This window comes from Castanea sativa, chromosome 9 (assembly GCF_040712315.1).
Source record: "Castanea sativa cultivar Marrone di Chiusa Pesio chromosome 9, ASM4071231v1".
Taxonomy (NCBI): domain Eukaryota; kingdom Viridiplantae; phylum Streptophyta; class Magnoliopsida; order Fagales; family Fagaceae; genus Castanea; species Castanea sativa.
This window is the reverse complement of record NC_134021.1, coordinates 4,898,571-4,915,016: the sequence shown is the minus strand read 5'-3', so window position 1 is coordinate 4,915,016 and position 16,446 is coordinate 4,898,571.

Sequence of the window (16,446 nt, the reverse complement as noted above, 5' to 3'; positions counted from 1 at the left end):
TGGCATCCCGCAGTTTGGGTAGTTTATTTACTAAATATAATAAATAGGTATATTTTTAGTAATTTTTATACTAAATATGTGACAAAAAAAGCTAAACGTTAAATTTTTTTTTTAAAGCTAGTTTTGTTATAAACAAACTAAAACAAAAGGCAAATGCTAAACATTAAAAGCATTTTTCATGAAAGAATAAATGAGTCCAAAAAGATTGAGCCAGTATCTAACTTTCAATGATGAAGTTGCCGTAAAGACTTGACCATAGTGATCGCTTCTTCAAAATATGTCAATCAATATGATATCTAAATTATTTTGATAGGTGCAATTTACAATTAAGAAATTAAGAATTCAATAGGATTTAATACATATGTTATCTTATTATATCTAGATCATTCTTATTTGGTAGTGGAACTTTAAGATGAATATTTTTTTCAGAGAGTTTCAACTTATATTGTCCGTTATAGATGGATGTTAGATATCTTGTTAATCGTACATGCCATGTTTTCTATTAATACGAAAATAAAATCAACTATCTTCCCATAAAATAAACCATCTATCTTGTTTTAAAGTTTGATTTCTTACTAAAATATATCTTTGTTTGTAAGATATTCTAATAATTTTTATCGTGTTTAGAGTCAAACTCGAAACGAATAATACTATATATCAACATTATCTTAATTCATATTAGCACATGGTATTTACATAGTTCTACAATGAATATGAATCTTTTTTATTTGGATATAATTTTCCTTTAAATTAGTTTAGATGAAAATTATTCTGACTCATCCAAATGTATTTTTAAGTCATCTTCTATACTACTAATAACATCATTCTCGGTTTGGTTTTCAACTTTTTGCGTACTAAAATACCCTCACACAAATTTTTAAACTCTCTAAAATACCTCTATCATTTAGTTAAATAATTTTCAATTAAAAAACACAAACTGGTTAAAAAAGTAATTTACTTTTCCTAATTTTTAGGTTTTTTCTTTTATTTTCTCCATTCAGCCTAAAACTTAGGAGATTATTTCTATCTCATTTTTAAATATAATTCCACGTTATCTTATCTCTTTCTTTAAAAAAACAAAATACACAGTTATTTATATATTACTTTTAAACATTATAACACTAAATCAAAAAAATAAATAAATAAGAAAATTATTGCACGTGCAAAGCACATGTGACAAGTCTAGTATTAAATATTTAAAAGTAATATGACTTAGTTAATATTACCTAATGAGTTATTTAAATAAAATATACATAGATGATCATCTGAACCACTACATAATAGATCGAATTAAAACTTTATGTTTGTTTTGTAGAGAACCATTTGTAACAAAAATATATATAAATTTAGTAATGCTTTAATACATACTAGCCTCATCACATGCACTCCGCACATGCGGCTCTTTTTTATTTTGAGTTTAATATAATTTTTCAATTTGAATTTACCTATTGTTAGTGAGATTACACCGAAAGGAACTTTTATAAAACTAAAATTTAGGATTTGAAATGGAGTAAACTATTGGGTTTAGTGTGCACTAATTTTTAGGAAAAAAAATGTATCAAACGTACATGAGATATGTTTAAATTGAGAGTGTGCTAAGTTTTAGGAAAGTTTCTCAGGTAGTTTTTCTTTTGTTTCTGATTTTTTTTTCAATTACAATTTTAACCCTATTTTTTATTTTTTAAGAGTAAGGATTATCTAATTAAATTAGGGGTATTTTTGACATTTTTTGAAATCATAACTAATTTTCTAAATTTTTTTAATATATATCCGCACATGCAATATTGAGGCTTTTTTTTTTTTTTAGTTTAATGTAATTTTTCAATTTGAATTTATCTATTGTTAGTGAGGTCACAAATTTTTAAAAAATAAATATTTAGGATTTGAAATGGTGTAAACTGTTGGTTTTAGTGTATGCTAGTTTTTAGGAAAAAGAAATTGTATCAAACGTGTATAAGATATAGAGTATTTTAAATAAAGAGTGTAATACTAATTTTTAGGAAAAAAGTTTTTCTGGTAGTTTTTTTTTTTTTGGGTTTTTGAATTTTGTTGAATTATGATTTTGATCCCATTTTTTATTTTTTAAGAATAAAGATTATCTAATTAAATTATGGGTATTTTTGACATTTTAAGAAGTTATAACTAACTTTCTGAATCTGCTTAATATATAATGAATCCGCTTAATATATAACTAGCCTCATCACACGTGCTTCGTGCGTGTGATGAGTTTTTTTTTTTAGTGGTCCTATTTTGTAGAAAAAAATCTGTGTTTTTTTTATTTAATTATATATATATAATATTTATGTCTAAAATCTAATTTATAAGTGGATAAAGTAATTTGAAAATTAGCGTGTGATGAGTTTTTTTTTAGTGATCCTATTTTGTAGAAAAAAAATCTGTGTTTTTTTTTTAATTATATATATATAATTTTTATTTTGAAAATCTAATTTATTAGTGGACAAAGTAATTTAAAAATTAACAGAAGATGAAACTTTTTTTTAGTAGTCCTATTTTGTAGAGAAAAAAAAACTGTGTTTTTTTTAATTATATATATATATATATATATATATATTTTTAAAATCTAATTTATAAGTGGATAAAGTAATTTGAAAATTAAGAGGAAAGTGGTCATATTCTTTAGGCAATGTTTTAGTGGGAGTTAGAATTTCATTTTTACCACATTGTCCTATAGTTTTATCTCTACTTAAACATAGGGGTATATGAGCATTTTTGAACTAAAAAATGAGGAATTCAAACAGGGGAAGCTCCTTAAATAATAGTATAGAAAAATAAAAAGAAGATATATAGAAGAAGAAGAAGAAGATATATATATATATATATATATATATATAGACAGAGAGAGAGAGAGCATATTCCATTTTGTAGAAAACTTTCTATATATATATAGACAGTTTTTTTTTTTTCCATTTTACATTGTGCCAAACATTAGAAAATATTTTACACAACATTTTCATGTACACTGCCAAATACTGTAAAATGAAAATATTTTCCTATATATATTTTATATGTAAAATATTTTACATTGAAACAAACGGAGCGTAAATTATACGACTGCATTTGTTTTCTTTTTCTTTCTTTGTTTTTGGTAAGGTAATTGTGTAAATGAAAATTAAGCCATAAAAAAGTTATAAAAAAAAGTCGTTATCATCCATGCAAAATGGAATATGCATCAATAGCAATATAGCATCAGTGAGGAAATATTATAAATATTTTGGGGAGTAAAAGGACCCAAGTGGGCATATGGGCCTTTGGGCTGTAGGAAGGAGGGCCGACCTGCTCTTAAGCTAAGAATCTGTTGGTACTGCGAATCGGTCCATACGCCGAGGGTCCGATGACACATCCGAAGGTAAGTTTCTCCTCGGATAGACCCAGGAGAACTCGAAGCTTCACTATGAAAGTCAAGGCAATATTCCGGAAAGACTGTTGGTTAAAGGGGGGAAACCCTGAACTTTCGAGGTACACCGGTGTTAGAAAAATACCAAAAGCAAAGACTGCCACCTCCACATTAAAGACTCTGCACCTACCTCCCTGGCCACATTAATGGGGAAGTGACTCCTGAACAGTAGAACTGAAACTTCTGGTCACTATTCAAAGGTACTAAGAAAAGAAATATCTAGGAGGGAGGGGGTTGGAGCAACACGTGGATAAAGCATCAGGAAAAGAAGTATTTAAGGAGGATGAACGCCAAAGAAAAGGGGGGCAAGAAACAAAAGAAAGAAAGAAGAATTGTAACCTTTAAGAAAGAAAGAGAAATAATACAGAAGTAGTCCTCGGCTCACGTCCGAGGAGGTCTATTTGCAATTATCGTTTATTATTTACAAGTGTTTGTAACTTTTAGCCTGTTATCAAGTGCTCAGTACTTCTAATCTAGATTTCAAGCCCACACTCTACAAATTTCATTGTTTAAGGCTCATTGGGCCTGAGCCCGTGATCGTCTTTGGGTCCAGGTACAATTGTGCACTTACAATTGGCACCGTCTGTGGGGATCTAGTCAAAAAGGAGCTGGGATACAATGGCAGGCCTAGGTTCTCACCATGCAGAATCACAGGGATCACAACCGCAGGATCATTTCGAGTGTCTTGAGCGTCAAAGGGATCGTGAGGGAAGTGTCCATACAGAATACCCTAGGGCTAGCCATACTCAGGGCGGGGGTAGCACCACCCACGAGGATGGTGCTAAAGCCATGCAGAAGGAGATTGGTCGTTTAAAAAGAAAGCTGCGCCGCGCCAGCCGTAAGTCTTCACCGTCCTCATCTAATCCTTCTTCAGAGGAAGTCCGGGGAGGTAGTTATAGCTCAAGGTCATGCTCACCCCCCAGCGCAATGTCCTCTTGTGAGGAGGACGACCAGCCAGCTCGCAGACGCAAGAAGCTTCCTTCTAGGGGCTTAGGGAACGATGCTATGAGTCGGGCGTTGCACCAACTCTCCAAATCCCCATTTTCACGGAGGATTGAGAAAGGGAAGCTTCCTAGGAGGTTCACCCAGCCTACCTTTACCATCTACAATAGCCGGACTGATCCGGTGGAGCACGTGAGTCACTTTAACCAGAGGATGGCGGTGCACTCTCATAACGAGACTCTGATGTGTAAAGTTTTCCCCTCTAGCTTGGGACCTGTTGCTATGAGGTGGTTCAACGGCCTTAAATCGGGGTCTATAGGTTCGTTTGGGGAGCTTACTAGAGCATTCGCTTTGCGATTCATTACGTGTAGCAGAGTACCTCGGCCATTGGACTCGCTGCTATCCATGACCATGAGGGAAGGGGAGACGTTGAAAGCATATTCCGACCGGTACTGGGAAATGTTTAATGAAATAGATGGTGACTTTGATGAGGTGGCGCTTAATACCTTTAAGGTAGGTCTTCCTACTGATCATGACTTGAGAAAGTCTTTGACCAAAAAGCCTGTCCGCAGTGTACGTCGCCTCATGGATCGTATTGACGAGTACAAAAGAGTAGAGGAAGACCAGCAGCAGGGAAAGGGTAAGGAGAAGGTTATCCCGCAGGAGAGAAGGGATTTCAGGTCGGACAGATACCACAACAACAAGCCGAGGAGAGATTACATCGGTTGATCCGGCTCGGCAACAACTCAAGCCGTGAACACTGTGTTCCGAGAACCAGTACACCAATTGCTGGGAGAAAGTTCGTAAGGAGTCCTTCTTCAAGTGGCTTAGTAAGATGGCAGGAGACCCTACAAAGAGGAATCAGAACCTTTTTTGCCAGTACCATCAGGATGTGGGCCACACTACCGAGAACTGTCGGACCTTTTGGAACCACTTGGAGCAGCTTGTCAGTGAAGGAAAACTGAAGCAGCACCTGTGTCAACCCAATCGGCAGGGCAGTCAATCCGACTCAAACAATCAGAGGAACAATTCATCTCGGCCGGCGTTAGGAACAATTAATGTTATTTTTGCTGCACCTAGCAGGACCGGCTCGGGTCCCACCAGGGTGATGGCAGTTTCACATCCTCAGGCCGATGAGTTAGGCTGCAGGCCAAAGAGGTTGAAGCTGAATTTGCCCGTCTTGGGATTTTCCGAGGAGGATAAGGTGGGGACTATCCAACCCCATGACGATGCTCTTGTAGTTACTCTTAGGATAGGGAATTATGATGTAAGGAGGGTGATGATTGATCAGGGCAGCGGTGCAGATATCATGTACCCTGATTTATTTAAGGGGCTGAGGTTGAAGTTGGAAGATCTCACTCCTTATGATTCACCACTCATAAGTTTTGAAGGAAGGGCCGTTGTGCCGAAGGGACAGATTCGCCTACTCGTTCAATCTAGTTCAGAAACGGTTGAGGTGGATTTCATTGTGGTTGACGCGTACTCCCCATATACAGCTATCCTCGCCAGGCCATGGCTGCACGCCCTGGGAGTAGTGTCCTCTACCTTACATGTTAAGGTCAAGTTCCCCTCGGGGGAATACGTTGAAGAGATCCTCGGCAGTCAATCGGTGGCCAGGCAGTGCATATCGGCTGCAGTGCTGCACCAGACGGAAGCCGAGTCTTCGGCTTTGATCACTAAAGACTTATAGCAATTAACAGTTCCTGATGCACCTGTAGTGGTGACAGGAGAGGAGGCTCATTGTGAGGAGTTAGAGAAGTTTTTGATAGCCGATGATCCAGAGAGGTTCTTCCAAGTCGGCATACGCTTGCTGCACCAGGAGAAGATGGAGTTGTTGGAATTTCTGAAAGACAATATCGATGTTTTTGCGTGGGATCCTTATGAGGCTCCAAGTGTAGATCCGAGCTTCATTTGTCATCGTTTTAACGTCAACCCCGCCATTGTTTCAAGAAGGCAGCCACCTCGGCGTTCTTCCAAAGAACATTTCGAGGCTGTGAAGGAAGAGGTGCTCAAACTCAAGAGGGCCGGGGCTATTAAAGAAGTTTTCTACCCCGAGTGGTTGGCGCATACGGTTGTGGTTAAAAAGAAGAATGGAACGTGGAGAGTATGTGTGGACTTTACGGATTTGAATAAGGCCTGCCCCAAGGATTCGTTCCCAATGCCGCGTATTGATCAACTGGTGGATGCCACTGTCGGACATCCTCGTATGAGTTTTTTGGATGCCTTCCAAGGTTACCATCAGATTCCATTAGCATTGGAGGATCAGGAGAAGACTGCTTTCATTACTCCAACAGGGAACTACCACTATAAGGTCATGCCATTCGGGTTGAAGAATGCTGAGGCTACCTACCAAAGAATGATGACCAGAATGTTTGAATAGTAGCTAGGGAAGACCATTGAGGTATATGTGGATGATATGGTGGTAAAGAGTAAAACAATACCTTCACACGTGAAAGATCTGGCCGACACCTTTCAGGTGCTAAGAAAGTACAAGCTGCGCCTTAACGCCTCAAAATGCTCTTTTGGCGTGGGGTCCGGAAAGTTCTTGGGATACATGATTACTCACAGAGGCATAGAAGTGAACCCAGCGCAGGTCAAGGCTATTCAGGATTTGCAGCCGCCTTGGAACCCAAAAGAGATCCAGAAATTGACCGGAATGATTGCTGCATTGAATAGGTTTATCTCTCGGTCAACTGACCGATGCCGTCCTTTCTTCCAATTGTTGAATAAGTGGAAAAGGTTTCAATGGACCAAGGACTGCGTGTTAGCTTTCCAACAGCTTAAGCAATATCTTTCTCGGCCACCCATTTTGTCTCGCCCCGAGGCGGACGAGGTCTTGTTTGCTTATCTGGCAGTGGTCGTCCACGCGGTCAGCCTGGTCCTTATAAGGAATGAAAGTGGGGTGCAAAGACCTGTCTACTACGTTAGTAAGTCTTTGAATGAGGTCGAGGTGCGCTATCTGCTCTTGGAGAAAGCGCTTCTGGCCATAGTTCACGCCACTCGCAAGCTTCCTCATTATTTTCAGTCTCACACTGTGGTGGTCCTGACCCAATTGCCTCTTAAGGCGGTGTTACGCAGTGCCGATTACTCTGGCAGGGTGGCGAGATGGGGAACCATTTTGGGAGCCTTTGATGTTAAATACAAGCCTCGCACCTCGGTGAAGGGCTAGGTCCTCGCTGACTTGGTGGCAGAGTTTACCGAACCATTGCTAGAAGATACTCTGAAAGAGGCACACATGGATGAAAAATCAGTTAGTGTGATCACAACTGCAGTACCTCCGACTTGGAAAGTGTATGTCGATGGGGCAGTTAATCAGAGAGGGTCAGGTGTTGGACTTGTCCTGATGTCCCCTGAGGGAATTGTTTTCGAAAAATCTTTAAGATTGGCGTTCTCGGCTACTAATAATGAGGCCGAGTATGAAGCAGTCTTGGTGGGCATGAAGATGGTACACATAATGGGTGGAAAGGAAATCCATGTGTTCTCGGACTCTCAGTTAGTGGTTGGACAAGTCACGGGGACCATGGAGGCTAGGGACCCAAGAATGCAAGAATATTTGGCCCAGGTCAAGCGCCAGCAAGCTGAATTTGACTCCTTCGTTTTAGCTCACGTTTCTAGGAGTGGAAACACCCATGCAGATTCTTTGGCTACGTTAGCAACGTCTTCGGCTCAGGGCTTGCCCAGGATTATCCTCGTGGAGGATTTACTAGAGCCAACTCTTACTACTGTCAATGCAGTTCGCATTCATCTGATAAGGCCTGGACCTAGTTGGATTGACTCGGTTATATCTTTCCTTAAGAATGACATCCTTCCTGAGGACAGGTTTGAAGCAGATAAGATACGTCGAAAGGCGCCACGTTTCTGGTTGTCTGAGCACCAGAAACTGTATAAACGATCCTTCTTAGGACCGTACTTGTTGTGTGTGCACCCTGAATCAACGGAAGTACTTCTAGAAGAACTACATGAAGGTATTTGTGGGAGTCATACCGGGGGAAGATCCTTAGCCCACAGAGCTCTGACTCAGGGTTATTGGTGGCCCAATATGCAAAGGGAGGCTCAGGATTATGCTCGAAAATGTGATCAATGCCAGAGGTTCGCCCCTAATATTCATCAACCTAGAGGGGCTCTAAACCCTCTCTCCAGTCCTTGGCCTTTTGCACAGTGGGGATTGGACATAGTGGGGCCATTTTCGAGGGCTGCAGGAAATAAAAGATAGCTTCTCGTAGGGACAGACTATTTCACTAAATGGGTTGAGGCCGAGCCCTTAGCAAATATCAGGACGTTGATTCTAAGAAATTTGTCTGGAAAAACATCGTCACTAGATTCGGTATACCACACACACTTATCTCAGACAATGACGTTCAATTCGACAGCAAGGCTTTTAGGAAATACTGTGGTGACATGAGCATCATAAATAGATACTCCACCCCAGCTTATCCTCAGGGAAATGGGCAAGCCGAGGCCGTTAACAAGGTCATAGTTAGTGGGCTCAAGAAAAGGTTGGACGATGCGAAAGGCAGATGGGTAGAAGAACTCCCACATGTTCTGTGGACGTATCAGACTACACCGCGCAAGTCCACGGGAGAAACACCATTCTCTATGACTTATGGAGCCGAGGCGGTTATACCTCTGGAATCTGGTTTTCCCACCTTGAAGACGAGTTCTTTTAGACCGGAGAATAACAATGGACTCCTGGAGAAAGGTCTTGATTTACTCGAGGAACGACGCAAGGCAGCTATGGTCCAAATGACTTATTATCAACAGAAGCTAAAACGGGGATATGATTCCCACGTGAAGCTAAGGCCACTCGCACCTGGTGATCTTGTACTAAGAAAAGTAGTGGGCACTTCTAAGAACCCAGCTTGGGGTAAGCTAGGACCAAACTGGGAAGGCCCCTATCGCATTATTTCAGTAGCTGGCATAGGGTCATATCGGCTAGCTAACCTAGATGAAAGAATTGTACCACGCCCATAGAATGTAAATAACCTTAGAAGGTATTATTATTAATAAAATGTGCTTTTGTTAGTTAACATTTCAAAGTTATAAGTACCTCTGGGGCTTGCAGTTACTATTCTTAAGAGTCAAACAGAAACTTGGTTAAGTGTAGTCCTCGGACCACAAACCTTGTGAAAATTGATATCTTGTCATTTGTTAAACAGAACCTTAGTTATGCCGGGTCCTCGGACCTCCTACTTTGGGAAAATTAACATTTGAAGTTGCTATTCTTAAGAGTCAAACAGAAACTTGGTTAAGTGTAGTCCTCGGACCACAAACCTTGTGGAAATTGATATCTTGTCATTTGTTAAACATAACCTTAGTTATGCCGGGTCCTCGGACCTCCTATTTTGGGAAAATTAACATTTGAAGTTGCTATTCTTAAGAGTCAAACAGAAACTTGGTTAAGTGTAGTCCTCGGACCACAAACCTTGTGGAAATTGATATCTTGTCATTTGTTAAACAGAACCTTAGTTATGCCGGGTCCTCGGACCTCCTACTTTGGGAAAATTAACATTTGAAGTTGCTATTCTTAAGAGTCAAACAGAAACTTGGTTAAGTGTAGTCTTCGGACCACAAACCTTGTGAAAATTGATATCTTGTCATTTGTTAAACAGAACCTTAGTTATGCCGGGTCCTCGGACCTCCTACTTTGGGAAAATTAACATTTGAAGTTGCTATTCTTAAGAGTCAAACAGAAACTTGGTTAAGTGTAGTCATCGGACCACAAACCTTGTGAAAATTGATATCTTGTCATTTGTTAAACAGAACCTTAGTTATGCCGGGTCCTTGGACCTCCTACTTTGGGAAAATTAACATTTGAAGTTGCTATTCTTAAGAGTCAAACAGAAACTTGGTTAAGTTTAGTCCTCAGACCACAAACCTTGTGGAAATTGATATCTTGTCATTTGTTAAACAGAACCTTAGTTATGCCGGGTCCTCGGACCTCCTACTTTGGGAAAATTAACATTTGAAGTTGCTATTCTTAAGAGTCAAACAGAAACTTGGTTAAGTTTAGTCATCGGACCACAAACCTTGTGGAAATTGATATCTTGTCATTTGTTAAACAGAACCTTAGTTATGCCGGGTCCTCGGACCTCCTACTTTGGGAAAATTAACATTTGAAGTTGCTATTCTTAAGAGTCAAACAGAAACTTGGTTAAGTGTAGTCCTCGGACTACAAACCTTGTGAAAAATTGATATCTTGTCATTTTTTAAACAGAACCTTAGTTATGCCGGGTCCTTAGACCTCCTACTTTGGAGAAATTAACATTTGAAATTACTATTCCTAATATCTTGTCACTGTTCTTATTCTTATTACACGTTTTGTGCAAATCAGTATCTTACCATTCATTAATCTGGATCTTAAGTTCTATATCTTTAAGTATTAAACAAATTTTGGTAAGGAATGGTCCTCGGACCTTACATCCTACTAAAAGCAATACCTCAGATTACAAAGGTTTAACCATCATGTGAGTTTTCTAACTAAGGCATTGTTTAATATTCAAACTAAGTCATACGGCTGTTTTGAAGTTATAATTGTTTGATTGGTGGAGTTAGACTTATTTATTCTGTTCTTCCTTTAACTATTTATTAGTGAGAACTTTCATGACAAGCACAAAAAGAATAAAGTAAAACAAATACGGCACGAAGGAAAGTTGAATAAAACTGTTCTTCATTAATCATATACAAAAAAAAGGGGAGGAGTACAAAAAGTTCTATCCTAGGCCTTAAGCTTGTGCAGGGGGGTCTTGGAGGGAGCTACTACCAGCCTCGGTACTCTTCAGTTCCAGCTCAAAGGGGGACAAAACCTGCTTCCCTTTGTCTGTTGAAGGAATGAGAGGCTCTATGTCTTGAACTTGCTCTTTCTCGGCACCACCACACTCGTCCTTTTCTTTATGGGAACCTTCAGGTTCTGTAGAATCAGGAACAAGTTCTTGCACCACAGGAGGAAGGGCAGGAGAGGCAGCAACATGAGAGTCTTCAATTTCCTGTATGTCTAAGGGAAGCCAAATGTTCTTGGGCTTCCTCAGCTCGGAAGCTTGAGGAACCCCTGCTGCATTCATGGCCTCTCCCCAGACCTGCCGACAGTACTCTCGGCACAAGGCCGCAAAAGCCTTTGTCAGCTGTTCTTGCGTTCTAGTCACCCCCTCCTGATAGCTGGCCTTCTTCGCGGCCTCTAGTGCTTACTTATGGCTGCAAGCCTCCGCCTTCATTTGCGTAAGCTCTTTCTCCAAGTCAGAGCGTACTCGTTGGGCTTGAGAGAGCTCGTCGTCCTTTTGGCGAAGAAGCTTACGCTGCCCCTCCACTTGGGTCTCCATCGTCTTCAAGCTAGCCTTGTCACCATCTCTCTCTCTTTTCAAGTCGGCCAGCTGCGACGTGATCTTCCCGTTCTCTGCTAGGGCCTGGCCTAGGGACTTTTCTATCTCCTGCCTTAGCTCTTGCTCCATCCCCGTCCGCTTCCGATAGTCCTCCACAAACTTCTCAGCCGCGAAAACTTCTTGGATGGACTGCAAAAAATGTCAGGAGGTTAAAAATGGTAAAGTGTCTACAAATGAGTCTAGAGTATAAGTGTAAGATGGAACTTACCAGAGCTAAACCCCTTTTTAACGAGAGGAACAGCTACGGCTGGCCCATCTTCTCCAAGGTTTCCATGTCCTTGGGCAGCAGAAGAGGACGCTCCAACACCTCGGCTAAGTGGTGGGCGTGGCCTTGTTGGACTGCCCTAATGCTGGAGTGGCAGGGAATTGGTGTGCCGTCCAGTCTCAAGTCAGGAGACCAGGTGGCTGGTGCTCGGCGCACCTCGGCCACGTCCCTAATCTCCCCGCTTTCGACTGAGCGGGCGCGCCCTTTGCCCTTGTCCAATTTCTGCTGCTGGGTCGACGCGGACTGTTTCATTTTCTTTTGCTTTTCACCACCAGCCCCCTCGGCCTCCGCTTTCCTTTTCTTCTTTGGATCTTCGGCCGGAGGCTTGGGCTCGGCTGGAGGAGGAGGAGGTGGTGGTAAAGCCGGGGGAGCTTGGGACCCTCTCGTTCCCTTCTTTGCCACTCATGCACCTCTCGCGGTCATAAGGTCCTTCAGCTCGTCCATCTCTTCTTCAATGGAGCTGTCGTCTGGACGCGCTATCACTAAACCCGCGATCCCAGAGGCCTCGGCTGCTTCTTCTTCCTCGTCGGAAAGAACAACGAACTGGTTTCCGCGAGGTCGTGGGGTGTCCTCGAGTTGGAACCTATCTATCTCTTCGTCCAACGTGTTCGACGAAGACACCTGCTCCTCTGGGATAACTGTTGCCTGAGAGTGCGTGGCGAGGGGAATTGCCGCAATAGGACAATGGTACAAAACGGTGTGAGGGGCGTCGGGGATGTCGTCGTCGGCAAGAAATCGCGGTCTTGCTACGTGTATTCTCTTACGCCTTCTATCCCCCGCGATGATGGCGTTCTCTATCTCCTGGAAGTCCGAGGATATCGGATCGTAGCCTAGTATCATATGAGCCGCTCTAAGTTGTAAATCTTCGCTGACAAACACCTCGGAGCGTAGCACGCGATTCAAATCTGCAACGTTGCAGTGGCTTAAGCGTGGGCGCACGAGTTGCTTATCTGCAAAGAAAGATATCAAAATAAACAAACATGGTTAGATTCATAGAACATGTGATGAATTAAAGTTAGACGCTCAAGTAAATGCAAATGCACATTCCTAAATGACAGAGGGAATTATAGGGTGGGAAGTTAAATCCTAAGGTGTCACACCTGGATCTCCCCACTCAACTGGGCAGTGGGGGCCGTCGTGCCAGTTGCCAGAGACGATGAGGTAGTCATCCTTCACGCCTTTATTAGACTTGGGCAAACAGGAGATTAACCTAACTACGCTGGAACGGGATTTGATGTAATAACCTACATTGGTAAGTTTATGGCACTCGTACATGAAAACAACGTCGTGCCAGGTAAGGTTGAGACCCATCTGCTCGTTTAGAGCGTCGACGCTACCCAAAACTCTAAAAACGTTGGGAGCGCATTGATCGGGACACAACCGATGGTTGCGAAGGTACTCCCTGGTTACGGGTTTCATTGGGAGGGTCATCCCACCTTCTATGAAGGCGACCATTGGGATGATGACCTCTCCGGTTTTCCTAGAACCGGCCACGGCTTCCGCCGAGCAGTATTTTAAACCTACGTCGCTGGGAATGCGATACTTGGCCCTAAAACCTTCCATCCCAGCGGCGGTATCTACTAGACACTTAAACTTTCCCATCAGAAAGAAACGAAAGACTAAGTTCTAAGAGGGGGAACAGTTAGAAGGGGAGCCGAGGACAGGATCCGAGGAGAAAGGGTTAAGGAAAAAGAATAAGAACTTACAAATTTCAAGTTGTGCGAATTTCCATGGATTTCTGCAGACAAAAGGTGATTACTGATGTTTTGATGGGATTAGCCTCTGGGGAAATAAATAAGGGCGCAGGTTCCCGAAGCGTCACGACGTGAGGGAAGCGGCCTCGAAATTGCATTTGTCTCGCCCAAATTTTCATGGAGTAACAAGGGCCGTTGGATGCTCATCTCACCATTGAACGTGAGGGACAAGGTGTAACTTACGGTAATAAATGCGCGCGTTTTTTAAAATAAAACCGCCAAGTGGCATCCTTTGGAACGCGAAATGGTCTTCACACGTGCAATTATTTACAAAACGTGTGGGGTAGGTCCTCGTTGAATCAAAACCTTATTTTTCTCCTCGGATGATGAAAAATAGAGTTTTGAGGGGCTATTGTGGGGAGTAAAAGGACCCAAGTGGGCATATGGGCCTTTAGGTTGTAAGAAGGAGGGTCGACCTGCTCTTAAGCTAAGAATCTGTTGGTACTGCGAATCGGTCCATACGCCGAGGGTCCGAGGGCACATCCGAGGGTCCGAGGACACATCCGAGGGTAAGTTTCTCCTCGGATAGACCTAGGAGAACTCGAAGCTTCACTATGAAGGTCAATGCAATATTCCGGAAAGACTGTTGGTTAAAGGGGGGAAACCCTGAACCTTTGAGGTACACCGGTGTTAGAAAAATACCAAAAGCAAAGGCTGCCACCTCCATATTAAAGACTCTACACCTACCTCCCTGGCCGCATTAATGGGGAAGTGACCCCTGAACAGTAGAACTGAAACTTCTGGTCACTATTCAAAGGCACTAAGAAAATAAATATCTAGGAGGGAGGGGGTTGGAGCAACACGTGGATAAAGTATCAGGAAAAGAAGTATTTAAGGGGATGAACGCCAAAGAAAGGGGGGCAAGAAACAAAAGAAAGAAAGAAGAATTGTAACCTTTAAGAAAGAAAGAGAAATAATACAGAAGTAGTCATCGGCTCACGTCCGAGGAGGTCTATTTGCAATTATCGTTTATTATTTACAAGTGTTTGTAACTTTTAGCCTGTTATCAAGTGCTCAGTACTTCTAATCTAGATTTCAAGCCCACATTCTACAAATTTCATTGTTTAAGGCTCATTGGGCCTGAGCCCGTGATCGTCTTTGGGTCCAGGTGCAATTGTGCACTTATAAATATTATAATAAACATGTGCTGAAAAGAAGTCAAAAGCTCTTTAAGTTCTATATATAAAATAAATGAAAGTAGTGTTTTGCAAGAAAATACTAACCATTCATTTCTTTTACTGATTTATTAATTAAGGTGGAATGTGAGATGTCTTATGCTTTTTTAATTATTTTGTTACCTAAACAATATCAATGATCATGATAATGACATTCACTTTAAGATTATACAACTTTAATAAAACAAGAGGAAAAAAAATTGAAGCATTGTTGACCGAGTAATATTAATTAATGCTGATGATTTATTTATTTATTTATTTTCTTGTTAAATATTGAGAGGGGGGATATGTCATTTTCAGTAATCATTTTTTTAATAAATAAATGACATCAGTGATAATGGCTTTTGGATATACATGCAGGGTTTTGATGACAAGGTTGGACTACTTGGTTAAAGCAAAAGAGGAAAAAATTGAAGGAAAACTTTGTTTTTTACTGACAAAAGGCTCCATTTAATATAATGATGAAACAATTGTTTTTTCTTTTTACAATATAATATAAAATAAAAATATAGTATTGGATATTTTTATTTTATTTTTAAATAATTATTATAATATTATATTAATCCCTCTATTCAAACTTTTTATCCCCCTTTAACCTGTACTTTAGAGAAAAGTAATATTATTTTAATCACGACAAATTACTCATTTACATGTAACAATGTAATGATATATGCTTCTATTCACTCTAATAAGTAACTTGTTTCATAAAAGGATCCTAATCTCATTATGCTAGCACCATCAGCATTATCCAATTCAAAATGCATTTAAATAAAAACACAAAAACGCACAGTTAATTATCTTTAATTTTATAAGATATTCAGTCACTTGTCTGGATTGTTCTTCGAATCTTACAAACTTCAAATGATTAAATTGTTTTGTTAAATTATATACACAGTTAAATTGTTTTTTGTCCTTTTTCTAGGCAACTAAACAGTTTAATTGGTGGCTAATCAAAGCAATACAAACCCATATATATATATATATTTTTTTGAGAATCAATAAAAACCCATATTTAAAAAATGTATTTAGAAAATGTCATGGGTGTTCTGAGTAATTATATACGTGGAAGATTTTGTAAAAATGTCATAAATTTCTCATTATGTTGCAATGTCGAGTTTTTTTTTTTAATGACATCAAATTGATTAATGACTTAGGGTCTGTTTGGATATAACTTATTGCTGAAAACACTGTAGTAAAATAATTTTTAAATGGGGTAAAAAATACTGTTCATGCCAAAAGTTACTGTTTATTGGCCTAAAATCACTGTTCATGGCCAATGAACAGTAACAAACACGCGTAAAAAAAAAAAAAAAAAAACTTGGACGTGGATGCGCGTTTGCGCTATCCAAACGCGCTCTTAAACTTCTTTTTATATATACACAACTTTTTGGAAACTTTTTTTTCTTTTCTCTTAAGTATAACTATACCATTTTTTAGTGAAAAGCCAAATAAACAGATGCCAAGTGAACACCAACGTAAAACTTTGTGAAATTTGTATTTTTGGTAAGATTTATAATATGTT